This window comes from Lactuca serriola, chromosome 9 (assembly GCF_051521515.1).
Source record: "Lactuca serriola cultivar US96UC23 chromosome 9, Lser_US96UC23_V15, whole genome shotgun sequence".
In the NCBI taxonomy this organism is placed as follows: Eukaryota; Viridiplantae; Streptophyta; class Magnoliopsida; order Asterales; family Asteraceae; genus Lactuca; species Lactuca serriola.
In genome coordinates, this window is record NC_136416.1 from 38,701,220 (window position 1) to 38,716,999 (window position 15,780).

At 34.7% G+C, this 15,780-nt stretch overlaps 2 pseudogenes across 1 annotated transcript; one reads left to right on the forward strand and one right to left on the reverse strand.

Moving 5' to 3' along the window:
- Positions 1-5,233: 5,233 nt before the first annotated feature.
- Positions 5,234-8,538, forward strand: LOC145073763 (wall-associated receptor kinase 2-like; annotated as a pseudogene). Its single transcript, XR_013691529.1, has 3 exons — positions 5,234-6,170; positions 6,273-6,446; positions 6,741-8,538. The product of XR_013691529.1 is annotated as a wall-associated receptor kinase 2-like (transcript).
- A 2,198-nt stretch (positions 8,539-10,736) lies between these two features.
- On the reverse strand, positions 10,737-14,254 carry LOC145075563 (uncharacterized; annotated as a pseudogene).
- Between the last annotated feature and the right edge of the window lie 1,526 nt (positions 14,255-15,780).

Genomic DNA, 15,780 nt, shown 5'->3' on the forward strand with positions numbered 1-15,780 from the left:
ACTAATGTCTCTAACCAATAAAGGTTGAAGTTAAGCTCCATTGCTTAAGCATGTAGGATTTGAGCGAAAAAAGTGATATATATATATATATATATATATATATATATATATATAGAGAGAGAGAGAGAGAGAGAGAGATTATGAAAAAAATCGAAAGAATTTTGGAGCTGTTAAAGTATGAAGATCAAAAGATCAAAAATTCTGAAGAATCAAAAATTAAAGATGCCAAAAATTAAACAAAAAGGTGTTAAATTCAAATAAATTGAAAAGCAAATATCAAAGAAAAGATGAATTCAAAGAGCTCCATTGTGGTATCAAAGTTGTAATTCTTTCTAGATATTATGTATGCTTGTGTAGCTTAACTAAAAATATCTTGAGGTTAAGAAAGATTTCTGAGGATGGATTCGGAGGGTTGCAAAATGATTGTTGTATAAACTAAGGGGTGAAGGTTTATAAGGATTGTGAGTATTTAGGATCGGGAAGTATTTAGGAATTTAGACAAAAATATGCGTATTGAGGTTTTAGTATAATGGCTGGGTTCTAAATGGATTGTCTTATGTGATGTTGTTGATGAAAGTTTAACTTAAAAGATTAGTTTTGCTTGAGGATAAGCAAAAGATAAGTGTGGGGTATTTTGATATTGTCATATTTATACAAGTATTTAGGCAATATTTTAATACATTTTAAGTTATATTTTGGTTAATTGGAAAGATAAGTTATATTTATTGAATTAATTTACATTTTGCAGCCAAATAGGACACTCTTGAAGAATAAGGATTAGAAGTGACAAATATTGGAGCTTGGAAGGACTGGAGCTAAAACGAGAGTTTAGTGGAGCTTAAAAGAAGAAGATTCTAGTAAAAAACAAAGTCACATCATGAGACATCTATTATCACGATGCGAAGAGCAATATTGTTACACCTTGAATTCAAAAGGCTTAGAAAGGGAAGGAATCTCAAAGGAGGAGGGTGACTCGTCGAGTAAATAGGTGACTCAACGAGTTGGACGCAATTTGGTCGCAGGTTTAGTGACTGACTCGGCGAGTTGCCAGGTTTGGGAAAAAACCTAATTGCGGAACTTGTACCCTATTTAAGGAACATTATGACCTTCCACCAGCCCCCTTGATACTCTCTCACGTCCAGAGAAAAACCATAGAGTCTCCTTTGAGCTTGTGAGCCATTTTGTGAGTCTTCAAGAATTCTTGGAGCTTGGAAGGTGAAGAAGGAGATTGGTGATCCAATGAGGGGGGAGTAGATCCAGAAGATCCATCTCATTTGCTGCTCATATTGGTAATCAAGTTCTTTTCTTGCCTTGTGGTTTGTTAGATCTCCTTTTGTCCCTTTTATGAAGTTATGGACCAAGAATGATACCTTGTGGGATTTGGACGTCCCCAAGCTAGATCCTTTTAGATCTAGGGGTGTTTAGTGAAGTAAAGGCATAAAGGTGTGAGTTTTATGCCATCAAACCTCCCCATGCAAAGATTAAGTGGTTATTATGGCCTTTTGAGCAAAAAGGGCGATGTAAGGGTGCAAATGTAGCAACTTTGTGTGACATCCCGACCCTAGGAGGCTAGATATGGGTCTTGGATGCCTGGAGCTTGTATGGAATCATCTGAATAGTGTTGGACATAGAGAGACTCGGCAAGTCAGTTGTAGGACTCGGCGAGTCAGGCCAGTTCTTGCCCTTAAAACCCTTCTGTTAAGGGTGAGAGATGAGATTAGAAAAGGACCCAGCCAGTCTGAGTCCATAATGGTCATGAAGTTCATCGTACTCGACAAGTTCAAGGAAGAACTCAGCGAGTCCAAGACAATCTCCTTAGTCTATGAAGATGGACTCAGCGAGTTGTTCATACAACTCGGCGAGTCGGTTGATGTTGGTCCCGATTGTATGGTTGAAGGAGAACCCGTCAAGTTCTTGCTAGACTCGACGAGTGGAGTCGGGGTTGTTTTTGGGAGTATGAACTCGACGAGTTGGTAGACCAACTCGGCGAGTCAGGTCAACTGGATGTTGACTTTGACCGTTGACTTTGACCACATTTGACTAGGGTTGACTTTTGGATTATTATGGTCTAAATGTTGTTTTGGGTACTGATAGTTCGGGAAGCCGAAGGGTCAGCGGTTCAAAAGTTTCGGTTAGCAGTTAGAAGTGTCCAGCGAATCTTTGGCAGTGTAAGGTGAGTCTCCTCACTATTTGTATGGGTCTACGACCACAATGCCAACCCATTTAGTTTATGTATGATAGGAAGACCCGGGGGTTAGCCCTAGGCAGTATGCATGAAAGACCAGGAGACGGCTCCTGGCACACAATATGCTATTATGTCTGGTAGGAAGACCCGGGGGTTAGCCCTAGGCAACATGAATGAAATACCAGGAGGTGGCTCCTGGCGCACTGTATACTACTACGTATGAAAGACCAGGAGGTGGCTCCTGGCACCCTATATACTGAGTAGCCTAGTAGAGTAGCATGTATAGTTGTCTTTGTGATGTTTGCATGGAAGACCAGGGGGTGGTACTTGGCAGTTGTCTGTAAGACCCAAGAAGTGGCCCCAAGCTTGACCAAGAAGACCACGTGCGACCCGTGGCATAACAGCAAGACTATGTTTGGCACATAGCACCTTAGCAAGACTATGTTTGGCACATAGCATCTTACTTGATTATGGATATGTTTGTTATGTATGGCATGTATGGATCAGTTGATATGTATGGTATGTGGTATCTGGGGAACTCACTAAGCTTTGTGCTTACGGTTTTCAGTTTTGGTTTCAGGTACTTCATTTTCGAAAGAAATGAGTCGGCTCGATCGTATCGCATCACACTATGTTTTCCGTATAGGAGATCTTTGGGATTATACTCTGATAGGATTTTATGATGACATGTTTTGATTATTGACGTACTGGTTTTGGCATGAGATGTTATTATGGATGTTCTCTTATACTGTTGGTTTTATAATAACTCATTTAAAAATGAAATTTTGGCCTTGAATTTTGGGGTGTTACAAATATTCTAGAAGATAGACACGCGGAAGCTAGTTTCCTTGCCGGACACGGATTACACTGAGATCACGACATGAGACTCTAATTATCACGACGTGAGGATGGATTTTCGAAAACTATATATATCCCTTTACTCATTCGAGTTGGGAAAATGGAGAGGTGATATCTTTTGCACACATCAGGTAGTCATAGTTTTTAAGAAGAAAGGAAGAAGAAAGACGTGTAGGTAAGGAAAAGGAAGAAAAAATATGAGGAGGGAGGTAATTTGGAGAAGAGAAATCGACACAAGAGGTAGTCGACTTGGAGATAAAGAAAAAGGTTGAGAGTCTTGCCTTGGTCAACAAGATAAGAGAAAGGGAGGAAAAGAGGGCTGACAATGAAGGCTTAGAGCTTCCACAATGCATATTTAGTAGGGGAATCAAATGAGATGACACGCATAATTAGCATTCAATAGATTAAACTATACCAGTAGTATGTCATGTTGGCGTTTATTAATGGATATAGAGTTTAATGATCATTGAACTCTTCAATGGGAAAATAGATGTTTTCTAATAAATGATTTCATCATTTAAATATGTCTCGCTGAACTTTATAAAGTTCAATGCATTGTATGAAAAAGAAAATAGTAATAGTTTATGAAGAATAGATAGAGGATGTGGCAATCAATTAAACTCTAAAGAGTTTATTGCATTGTAAATTTTTTTAGGATCGATGTAAAGAATGTTCTAATAACATGTAAGAGAATATTGTAATTCATTCGTATTAATTATACAGGTTCAAATACCAAAAGGAAAGTATAGATAAATACAAATACATGATACATCATATTTGAATATATAGAACTTTCAAGATTGTCTAAATGAAACATTTACCAATGTACATTTATATCATAGACAAAAGAAACAACAAAACATACAATAACATTATAACGCATCATTTTTTTTTAAGATTATAACGCGTCAATCGGCGATAAGGTGGTGCTTTTACAATATATATATATATATATATATATATATATATATATATATATATATATATATATATATATATATATATATAGGGTTAGGTTATTTTGTTTTCACTATCTATTGTGTGCATGTATGACTGATTCTGGACCAATCATTTTAGTTATTTTAAGAAAGTAATTAATACATATTACATGTTGAAGATATAATGAATATTAATTACATCTTCAGCATTTAATATGCATTAATTACTTTCTTAAAATAACTAAAATGATTGGTCCAGAATCAGTCATACATGCACATAATAGATAGATAGTAAAAACATTTGAACCTAACTATATATATATATATATATATATATATATATATATATATATATATATATATATATATATATATATATATATATATATATATATATATATATATACTATAAATGACATATTCTATTGAAGACAACTTTTAATAAATAGTTTTAATTTCTACTCCAATCATTGAGTCAAGCACATATATATTGCTCATAGGATTCTTTAATTAAAACACATTTACGATCAGATATTGAATAACATTTTACATGTTCTGAAGATTGGAGGATTAAGTATATGATCATACGTTCAAGTTATGTTGTAATTGGTAACTGTTAGTTATATAAAAACTTATTGTGGTGTCTTTTAAAATTTATTATTTTACGAATTACTAAATGATTATATTTTTTTCTACGGAATGATTAAAATTTTGAACCTTAAACAGAAAAACTTGTATGTTGAAAAAAATTTTGAACTGAATTGGAAGTCACCTGAAATTAACTAGACTGCCGTCCTACAAAGACAGGAAAATTTGAAAAAAGCTGGACCGGATCAGCCCGGTCCAAAAAAATAATAATAATAATAATTTTTTTGTTCAAAAACTGGACTGTTTACTAGTCTTTGTCGATCCTAGTTGCAAGTATGATTCATAAATTGAATACATTGGTGTAGTAGCAAAATGATGCTTCTTTTAATGATTGTTTGTATACTTCACCATCTATATCATCTAAACCATGTAACCATTAATACCTTTGCTAGCAGCCATTGTGGACACTGAGAAGGATCGATATCGTTGGCTGCATCTTCGTCGCTAATTTCTTATCGTGTCTATAGATTATTTCAGTTTTCTTTATCGGAATTTAATAATGAGTGACCCACTTGATATTAATATCATTGTAAAACGTGCGTACCTTGTTACTGTTCAATGTCAATGGGAATTTTATATGTGCAATGTCAAAGGGAATTTTATAAAACCTTTTGCTAGATACTCCGATAAATCGTTTCAAACACAAACAAAAAAAGATATCTGCTCGATCGCTCATACATACACAAGAAAATAGGAACATGCTTCTTCTTATCACCCTTGTTCTTTTTGCTTTACGTTTCACCCCTACAGCCATGGCGAAGACAGCAAATCCAGGATGCCGAACACAGTGCGGGAACTTGACAATTGAATACCCTTTCGGCATAGACAAAGGGTGCTCCATAGACGAATCATTTAACCTGACGTGCAACTTGACTTCTAACCCCCCAAAGCTTTTCATCGGATCAGGGAACATTGAAATATACAGTATGTCAGGACACGAGATGAAAATTTCCAATTCGATTGCTTTCAGATGCTACAACGAATCTGGAAGAGCAACTTATGAACTTATTGCATGGACTAACTTGGAGACCACACCTTTCACTTTTTCGCAGAAGAACAAGTTCACTGTCATTGGGTGCGATGATTCTGCTTTAATCACAGGGAGGAATGGACTCGATTTCACTAGTGGGTGTTTAGGGTTATGTAGCAAAGCAGGAGATGTACCTGTTGGGTACTGTTCAGGAAATGGGTGTTGTCAGACATCAATACCAAAAGGTCTCAAATTTTACAATGTTTCACTTGGCTCATTCTATAATCATGCAAGAGTGTTTTCATTCAATCCTTGTGGTTTTGCTTTTCTTGGTGAGGAAGAGAGCTTCACGTTTGGTGGTGTACCTGATTTGTCTAATATGGATCTTGATGTTAAGATAGATAACAATCTTCCCATAGTTGTTGATTGGGTAATTGAGACAACAGGAATTGCACACAGGCTACAGAATGTAAGGGAAATAGCTTCTGCGAAGATGAAGACACTGGTGGGTATCGCTGCATCTGTAACAATGGCTACCAGGGAAATCCTTATCTTGATCCAGGCTGCGAAGGTCAGTTTCAGTTGTAGAACATAATAATCTTCAAATACAGAAGCAAATGTCATTTTTTGTATCTTTTTTTTTCTTAATATGTGAATATATATCTCTTGCTAGACATCAACGAGTGTGAGGATAAAAGCAACATCAGTTGTTATGGCATTTGTATCAATACTCCAGGGAGCTACAACTGTACTTGTTTGAAAGGATACACTGGTGATGGAAAAATAAAAGATGATTGTCGACCTGATGCTAAAGATTCAAAGTTTCCAGCTATCATATTCTCTGTAGGTATGTCACATATAATATAACTACAGCCTGTGTATATAAATGTCTTTGTATATATATATATATATATATATATATATATATATATATATATATATATATATATATATATATATATATATATATATATAATCCGTTTTTTGCAATCTAATGTCTTAAGACTACTTCTAATGTGAAGATTTATTTTACAGTTCCTTCTGAAGCTTGTTCTCTTATTCTCATTTAAATTCACTTTTCTTCTATAAGCCATTTAACATAACTATTAGTTGAAGAGTTTTCCTTTATTTTCAAATGTAGCTCTGGTGTTTGGCTTGCTAGCTATATTATCTGGGATAACTGGGATTTTCCTTGGCATAAGGAAAAGGAAACTCATAAAGCTACGAGAAAAGTTTTTTGAGCAAAATGGGGGTGTGTTTATGAAACAAAAGCTCAAGGCAACAGGGACTAGTGAAGCCGTGACTATGTTCACCACTGAACAGCTCCGAAGAGCAACTGACAACTATTCAGAGGAGCGAATTGTTGGGCGAGGTGGTTATGGTGTAGTATATAAAGGATTCTTACCAGATAATCGTGTTGTTGCAATAAAGAAGTCTAAAATAGTGGATGGAAGTCAATCTGAGCAATTCATTAATGAGGTCTTGATCCTTACACAAGTCATCCATCGAAATGTTGTTAAGTTGTTAGGCTGCTGTTTGGAAGAGGAGGTACCAGTACTAGTTTATGAGTTCATATCCAATAACACGCTTTTCTATCACATTCATCATAAATCGGGTGGAATGAGTTGGTTATCATGGGAGAATCGATTGAGAGTTGCTTCTGAAGCTGCATCTGCACTTGCATACCTTCATTCACAAGCTACTATGCCTATCATACATAGAGATGTCAAGTCTGCCAATATATTATTAGATGATAACTACACGACAAAAATATCAGATTTTGGTGCTTCAAGATTGGTCCCTTTAGATCATGATCAAGTCACTACTCTTGTTCAGGGCACACTTGGGTACTTGGATCCTGAGTACTTCCACACAAGCCAATTAACCGACAAGAGTGATGTTTATAGCTTTGGTATGGTCCTTGCGGAACTAATTACTGGGAAAAAACCCCTTTGTGTAAGTAGAATCAATGAGGAGAAGAATTTAGCAACCTACTTTATCAAGTCCATGAAAGAAAACCGTTTCTTTCAGATTGTTGAGCCACGAGTATCAAGTGAAGGGACTCTTGACCAGTTACAAGCAGTAGCTGAGCTCATAAAGAGATGCCTCGACTTACTAGGAGAAAATAGACCTACTATGAGAGAGGTGGCAATGGAGCTAGAGGGCCTGAGGAAGTTTACTACTCATCCATGGGTTAAACAACAAACACCCGAAGAATCTAGAAGCTTAATCCTAGAAGGGGAGCAATCTGATCTTTATGATGTCCCGTTAATTCCATGTAGTACTAACGAATGGGAATCTTACTCGGGTATTACAGAAATGGCTTTTCAAGAAAACGAACCACGCTAAGTTTGTAGGGTGCTTCTTTTTTCTCTTTTTTTTTATAATAGTAGGTCACCCCAAAGTTGAAGCCGAATATGGGGGAACTCCTCCTTTTGAAGTGTTTTATCTCAAGTGATCACCGTTGGGCCACCTAGCTGGTGCTTCTTATAGTCTCAGTTGTTTGAAATCAGCATGATTTCTCATAAAAATGTTATTAACATTTCATTTGTTGTCTTCATTGTGCGTGGTCTGAATCTATACTTTTTTTTAATTCCAATTTCTTCTCTGTCTTCAGAAAAGTTGTTCATATGTAGTTTAAGTGAGTTTGTCAGGTTCTTCCTTATGAACTCTTGTTGTGAACATTTGTAGTTTGCTCGAGTTTGAGTCATGTAATAGTTTGTAAAATATTTGTCCACGATCTCTTAGACCAAGTATAAATTAATATGCACCTCACTCTTGAATTTTGTAAAAATCCTTTTTCCATGAGACCACTGTTGCCTCCCTCATTGAGGTGGGGGGTTCAAGTCTTGTCTCGTTCATAGGTGAAATTAGGAGTAGACTAGATTTTCCGTTAAAAAATGTATTATTAAGTCCGTGATGAAAGTTGTTTAACTGCATTTGTAGATTGCTTAAAATTATGAATTACAAAGAAAACTATGTATCTACATATTGACATCTATACATGCAACCCTAATTGAGGATTTTCACACTATTGATCATGGTATCAAGCCATACCGTTCACAACCTACACTAGATCCCTAAACCATAAAAAATCCCGCTTTCTTATCCAACATACAATGTTGCCTTCTCCCAAAGCAATTGTCGTTGTCGTTGTCGCCGTCTTCCAACCACCACCTCTGTGTGCAGCCGCCAAGACTATCTCATCAGCAACATATTCGATTCGACACCATCATCTTAATGCTCATATTCATTCGTCAGTGTGGTTAGACTATCATATCATTTCTTTCACTCTCCCCACGGTTAGCTTATTTCCTATTATTTCCTGTCTTTATTGCACTTGTTTTTTTTTTCTCCGAGCAACATGACATCTCTGTTATTATTGAGAACCTCCATGGAATTGACTCCCATTGCTAGTCAACTAGTATTTGTCCTCACTAATGTTTACTCACAGTTTAGTTTTACACAGTCTGTTGATGGCTCCTAATATAAAACTTTGGCGTCGTATATTTCTTGATATGTGCAAGGGTGATAAGGTTCATGGTCATATTATCAGTAAATCCCAACCACAAAATGATGAAGATGAGGATTGGGCGGCTATTAATTCTTGGATAAAGTCTTGGTTTTATTCTACTTGTGATGCTAATCTTCTGCACATAATATCTGCTTACAGTTATACTAGTTATACTGTGAATGACTTATGGGACAAGCTAGATGGGTTCCAAACCTTCGATCGTGCCACATGTTGTCTTCTGTCAATAGAGTAACAATATATGTTGCCTTTGTAGCCGCTGCTACATAGCAGTCTCTTGTTGATGTATTTGGTTCGCTCTAGCAAACGTCAAGTTGTTTTCAGACAGCCCTACAACAGCCCCAACAGTTGTTATACTTCCGTCAACAACAATAGCCTTACATGGCCTCGTTTCAACCCCAAGAGGGGCGAATGCATGAATTGATATTAGGTGTTGCCGATTTTTTTTTTTCGGTTGAACATAATATAAAACCAAAAAATAATTCATTACGTCTAATACAAAAATCCATTATATAAAAAGTTAAAAGCATAAACGATCTATTACAATTTAAATTTGTCTTCTTCATGCAGACATCTTTTGAAACCGTTAAATTACTTTTTCATTCTCAACTTTCATAAGTGCTTCAATCTCAACACTACAAAGCAATGCGTCGTTCAAAAAGTCATCACCAATTTTGTAGTGCAAGTCGGTCTTCAAGAGCTTCATCTTCAAAAAAAACATCTTTCTACACGTACGGTCGCTACAAATAATATCAAAGTCAACTTTAAAAGCTTATAAACCAAAGGATAAGAGCAATGTTTCCCCGTACTAATCATCAAACGAGAAAGGTAGGAATTCCCTTTCAAACTACTGAAGTGCTCATCTATGATGCAAGAGTGATAAAATATCTCAAGTTATCCTTCAAGGTCTATCATATCCGATTCATCAAAGGCATACTTGTAAAAGTTACCCAACTTCAATAACTTTAATTTGTCACATTGTGTAAATGAATAACAAGGGCATAAAGCACTCATGTATTCTAGTAATTGGGTGGTTGTTTCACTAAATTGATCCTAATATTCTTTAAGTTACGTATTCACCACCGTGTTAAAGATTTCAACCTCAAACTGAAATCTATTAGTCTTTGTGGTCTTACGGTTTCTCACACCAACATACAATCTTCCATATTCAAAGTATCAATTTTGTGTGTTTGACAAAAAGAGGATATCTTTGGTAAAATGCTAGCAAACCCCTTTTTCTTAAAGATTTCAATGCCTTCATTGTCCTTATAACCATTGAAGCCGCTTCTAAAATGTATAGATCTTTTCTTTGAAGTTAATTTGACAATGTACCCGTGAGGCATAAAATGTCATACATCATATATATAAGTAAAACTAGGTTAAAACCCGTGGAAATCCACGGTTGATAAATTGAAATAGAATTATAATTTTCATTTTGTTTGTATAATAAAAAAACATATCAAAGTTCACAAAAAATGAAGAATAGTGATATTGTAATTTACATGAATAAATGAAATGCAATAAAGTGTTTTAAATTGTTTATTTAATATGATGGATGAAATATTATTTTTTACAAGTAAATAAAATATGGTACAAAAACACTGTTTATAAATTCTGGAAAACTTCTTTATAAACAACATTGGAAGTTTGATTTGTGAGGGCACCGTCCTTATCTAAAATTAATAATTTTAATCCATCTCTGCTTTGAACTCTAGATAAGGCAACATACAATTGCCCATGTGAAAACACTGGATGTTTGAGAAACAAACCAACCTTCGATAATGATTGTCCCTGACTCTTATTAATGGTCATTGCAAAACATACAGCCAATGGAAACTGTCTTCTTCGGAATTTGAAGGGAATCTTCTTTTCTGATGGAGTTAAAGACATTCTTGGAATAAAAGTACGGTTTCCAATATTAGTTCCAAATATGATACGCGCCTCAATAACACGTTTGCCCAATGATATAACCTGGAGTCTTGTCCCATTGCATAAGCCATTTTTCTAATCAATATTTCTCAGCAACATAACTGGAACACCGATTTTTAAAACTAACTTATGGTTTGGTAAACCTGATACCTTTAGACCATTTAAAACATCAGGTGAATATAAATTTGCATCAAACTGATCATGGACAAATTCAGATTGGCATATACTATCTGAACTTAAGTATTCAACCTCATCTCCTGGAAACTTCGATAACAAACGATCGTTTATTTCCTGAACGACTTCATTCTTTGGAGCAAGTATTGCTCTTTCTTGAAAATAACTTGTATTGTTGTAGTTTTCCAAAATTGAAGGATATACAAAGTCGATTAATGAACCTATAGGATCATGTGGATCATCAATGAGAATATCATCTGGAATATCAATAACTGTTTCACCATCGTTGATACCACCAAGTTTGCCTTCTCCTATATCCAACAACCATTCTGCAAAATCTTTGATTTTTTCTATATCAGATTGATCCCTTCCAACAGTTAGCCTCATGTTTTTTGTTAATTTATGGATCTTGCAATGTTCCCATAAATATGAAGAACTTAAAGAAGCATTAACAATGTTTTGTCTACTTCCACCAGGAATAACAGGTAGAATCTGTCTGAAATCTCCTCCAAAAACAATAACTTTCCCTCCAAAAGGAATATCTGAGTTGCTAGAATTTTCAGACCTAAATACATCTTTCAAACTTCGATCTAAAGCTTCAAATGCATGCTTATGGACCATAGGAGCTTCATCCCAAATTATCAAAGAGGTTTTTCTCAATAACCTAGCGAGGTCACCATCTCGACTTATTTTACAAACGGAATCCTCTGTTAGTTCAAATGGAATTATAAATCGAGAGTGTGCTGTTCTACCTCCAGACAATAATAATGAAGCAATCCCACTTGAAGCAACATTTAAAACAATATGACCATCACATCTAATAGCTGCAGATATTGTCTTCCATAAAAAAGTTTTACCAGTCCCACCATAACCATAAACAAAGAAGACACCTCCTTTATTTTCTTTAACTGCACCCATGATATCAAGGAAAATGTGACGCTGCTCATTTGTCAATGCAAGAAACATACGATCAAACTCAGCCTTCATAACAGGAATGTCATAATCTAACTCCTCAGTGATAAGTCGATTGTTTGAAGAAGAAACAGAATCTACATCTGGAATAGGCATGTTTTTATAATTTTTGAGAGTGGAATTGTTCCTTAGTAAAACTTGTTCTATCTCGAACAAAGTTAAGTTCTTAAGTTGATCTTCATTGAGTGATAAGTCTGGAGGATAAAGAGCAAATTAATTAGAATTATTATTAACAATTTTTATTTATAATTAAAATAATAGTTAATGTATGTTTAAAAATAAATAATTGAGTTTTTAAATAAATAGTAATAATAATAAAACTTTAATACCTGGAGATTTGAATCTCTGTCGTTGGTTATAAAGAATTCCATCTACTAAATATTCCCATGTGTTTTCCCAAACAACCTCCGGTTTAGACATACTGTTACACATCAATAATGTAGCAAATAAAAATCGTAGGTAAAAACCAGATCCATAATGACTTGCTTCTTTGATTGCATCGATGTATTCGTTGTCATCATCCAAGAGCCCAAGAGCATAACAAGCATCCCTAAAAGAAGAATATAGTTCACCATTTACTGTGCGGATTTCTTCAAATGATTTCGGACCTTTGACCTTATTTAACAAAATTCTTAAGAAATAGGCTTCCCCTAGATTAGGTGAAACCGAATGAATTCTACCAATGCACTTTCCTACCTCCCGTGGCTTCCAAATCCTATCACCGCGTTGCCAAACAAACTTTGTAGGGAATTCAACATACGTAAGTTTCCGTGCATCACTGTTAACTGCATTACACTCCATCCAAGCTGTGAACATTGAAGAAGCAACAGAAGTTTTGTCGAGAACATCGTCAATATCATCGTCTTCCCCATAAACAATTTGTTGTTGACCAGGCAGATGAAAAGCCAGTCTAACCACAGAAGGATACCTGTAATGAACATCATATGTAAAAATTCGCCATGATGCTTCACAGGCAGATAGATATCTACAGTCGTAATACTCATTGATTTCATCGACCGTATCATTATTATCACATTCATTATTGCTTTGTTCAACGACAACTATAGCTCTATCAGGTCCCTTGTTTATGTATTTAAATAAATATTTTATAGAAGACCCCTGATTGCACCATTCAACATTAATATGTGCTTGATATCTTCTCAATAGATACTTGTTGTATGGAACAACATTTCTATTATCCAAATGCACACCCGATTTTTCAACAAAATGACCATCGTTTCTTCTCCTATATAAGGGAAAACCATTTTGATCAACAGACGTATGGTTACAGAATTGCTTTGGAAAGTTTTTAGAGCATTTTCCGTCCACCATGCATGGGCAATTGATATTCTCAGCTCCACATGGACCATGAATCATGAACTCATTCACAAGTGAATACAATTCTGGATCTTCATCTCTGTTTGGTATCTCGGCGGAAATCATCGGGTCGATAAATTCAACAGTCGGTAACTTGTATTCAGAATGCATAAATAGACATATATGACTATGCGGCAAACCTCTTTTTTGAAATTCTATTGTATAAACAACTGCAAAACATTTTGAACAAAATAAAATTGTAATAGACCGTAAGAAAAAATATTAAAAAAAACTTAAACTTTTATGGATTATGAATAAAAGATAATTCAATTACCTACTTGAATAATGCCGAAAATGTGATTCTCCCTTAGGTCTTTAATAAATGCATCAAGCTTGATCTTGAACAACCTACATAGTATATCAGGTCTATCTTCTGGTTGAAGTGAAGTATCCTTAAGAAACCTTTTAACCTCAGGCCATTTGGGATTACACGTAAAGGTTATGAATAAATCAAGATATCCAAACCATTTACAAAGCGACATGGCATCCAAATAGTTTTGCAGCATATAGCGCGCACCACCAGTAAAGGATGAAGGTAATATGACACGTTGGCCAATGTTGGAGATATTTGTATTTCCTTGAGCTTTTTGGTTACGTAAATTCTCATAAGAATCACATCTAAGAACATGTTGTTGCCTGCGTATATAATACAATCTCTCACTTTCAATCATAGTATACGCATCCACCAAAAATTGTTGAAATAACCTTTTTGAATTTAAAATTAGTGAGAACGAATGATCCCTGTCTTGAATTCTAAAAGCGAAAAATTATCTCATTGTACATTTCGCCCGCTTGTTTTTTGTAGATGTAACACCTCTATGAAGAATATCAACGCTGTAACCATCATCACCATATGGAAATAGTAGCGGATATTGGAGAGGAAGATAAGAAGGATGCAATTCACTGATACGTTGTAGAAATCCGGATTTCGTTTGAACAACAATATCTCTATTTTGAACTGAATCAGAAATGTCACCTACAATTAAAGCAGCAACCTCAGAAGCAGTTGGTAGGTTATATGTCCTTCCATCTCGATCCCTTTTTCCAATAATTCTTAACTTCACATCAACTTGAGGATTTTTCTGAAAAACATCTCTTACCATTCTATAAGACCTAACCAAGACATTATTTGAATCTAACATCACCTTCAAATATTCAATAATATCATTATCAATGGATGTAGATTGATGCTTTTCCCCACTAAAAAAATTGAATATATACATAATATTAGTAAAAAAAAGATAAAAATATAAAAATTAAATATGAATAAGAAGTTTGAAAATATACCCAAAGCATTTTTGTCTATTTGAATTTTCGTTCTCGGTATCATAAATGTATAACTGAGAGAATTTCGGTTGCGATCCATTTGGTGGTAAAAGGCTTCCAATACTATGATAATTTTGGCCACCAAGTCTGAAAATGTATGGAGCATTTCCTTTATTGATTGAAGAATCTATTTTACCACCCATCGACGTAAAAGAAAACATTGAATTGTAACGTCGAATGTTTTTCATGAAGTTTTTGCTTTTAGAATCTGTTAGTCGAAACATTTTTTCATAATTTGGTGGTGGTTTCTTTAAATCTGGTAGTTGAACCTTGCCATAACCACAACATAATGAATAATTTGTGTTCCCTTTTTGTTTTCCTCTAATAGATTCATTTTTCCATAACTTTGCATGACATGTTTTACATACAACAATTTGATCACCATGATCCAAATATTCTGTAAAAAAATAAAACGGTATAAGTAAAGTATTTAAAATTTTAAGTTTATAAAATATGGTATTTTATTTGTAACAGAAAAAAAAAACAGGTATACATAGTGATTACCTTTGGAAATACCAACTATTAGGTTATCAGTAAGGACTTCATGTATATTTTCTACATCTGTTGTCAAGTCAATCAATGGAATAGGAGATAAATCTTTCAACTTTCTTTTTAATTTATGACATCCTGTACTTAACTTGATTGATGATGAAGAAGCAGTTATTGTAGATGCATTTCTGCATGTAACATTAACTGTAAAAAAATAGCGATCATATATAAATTTATTAGAAAGTGGACTAAAGTAAGTTTTGAAAAAAAAAAAGTTATTACCATTTGAAATGTTAGATAACGGAGTTCTAACATTTATATACAAAGAAGATGATTGTAGGGGTGAATTTTGTTTTCCACGTGATTTATATGGATTGACATT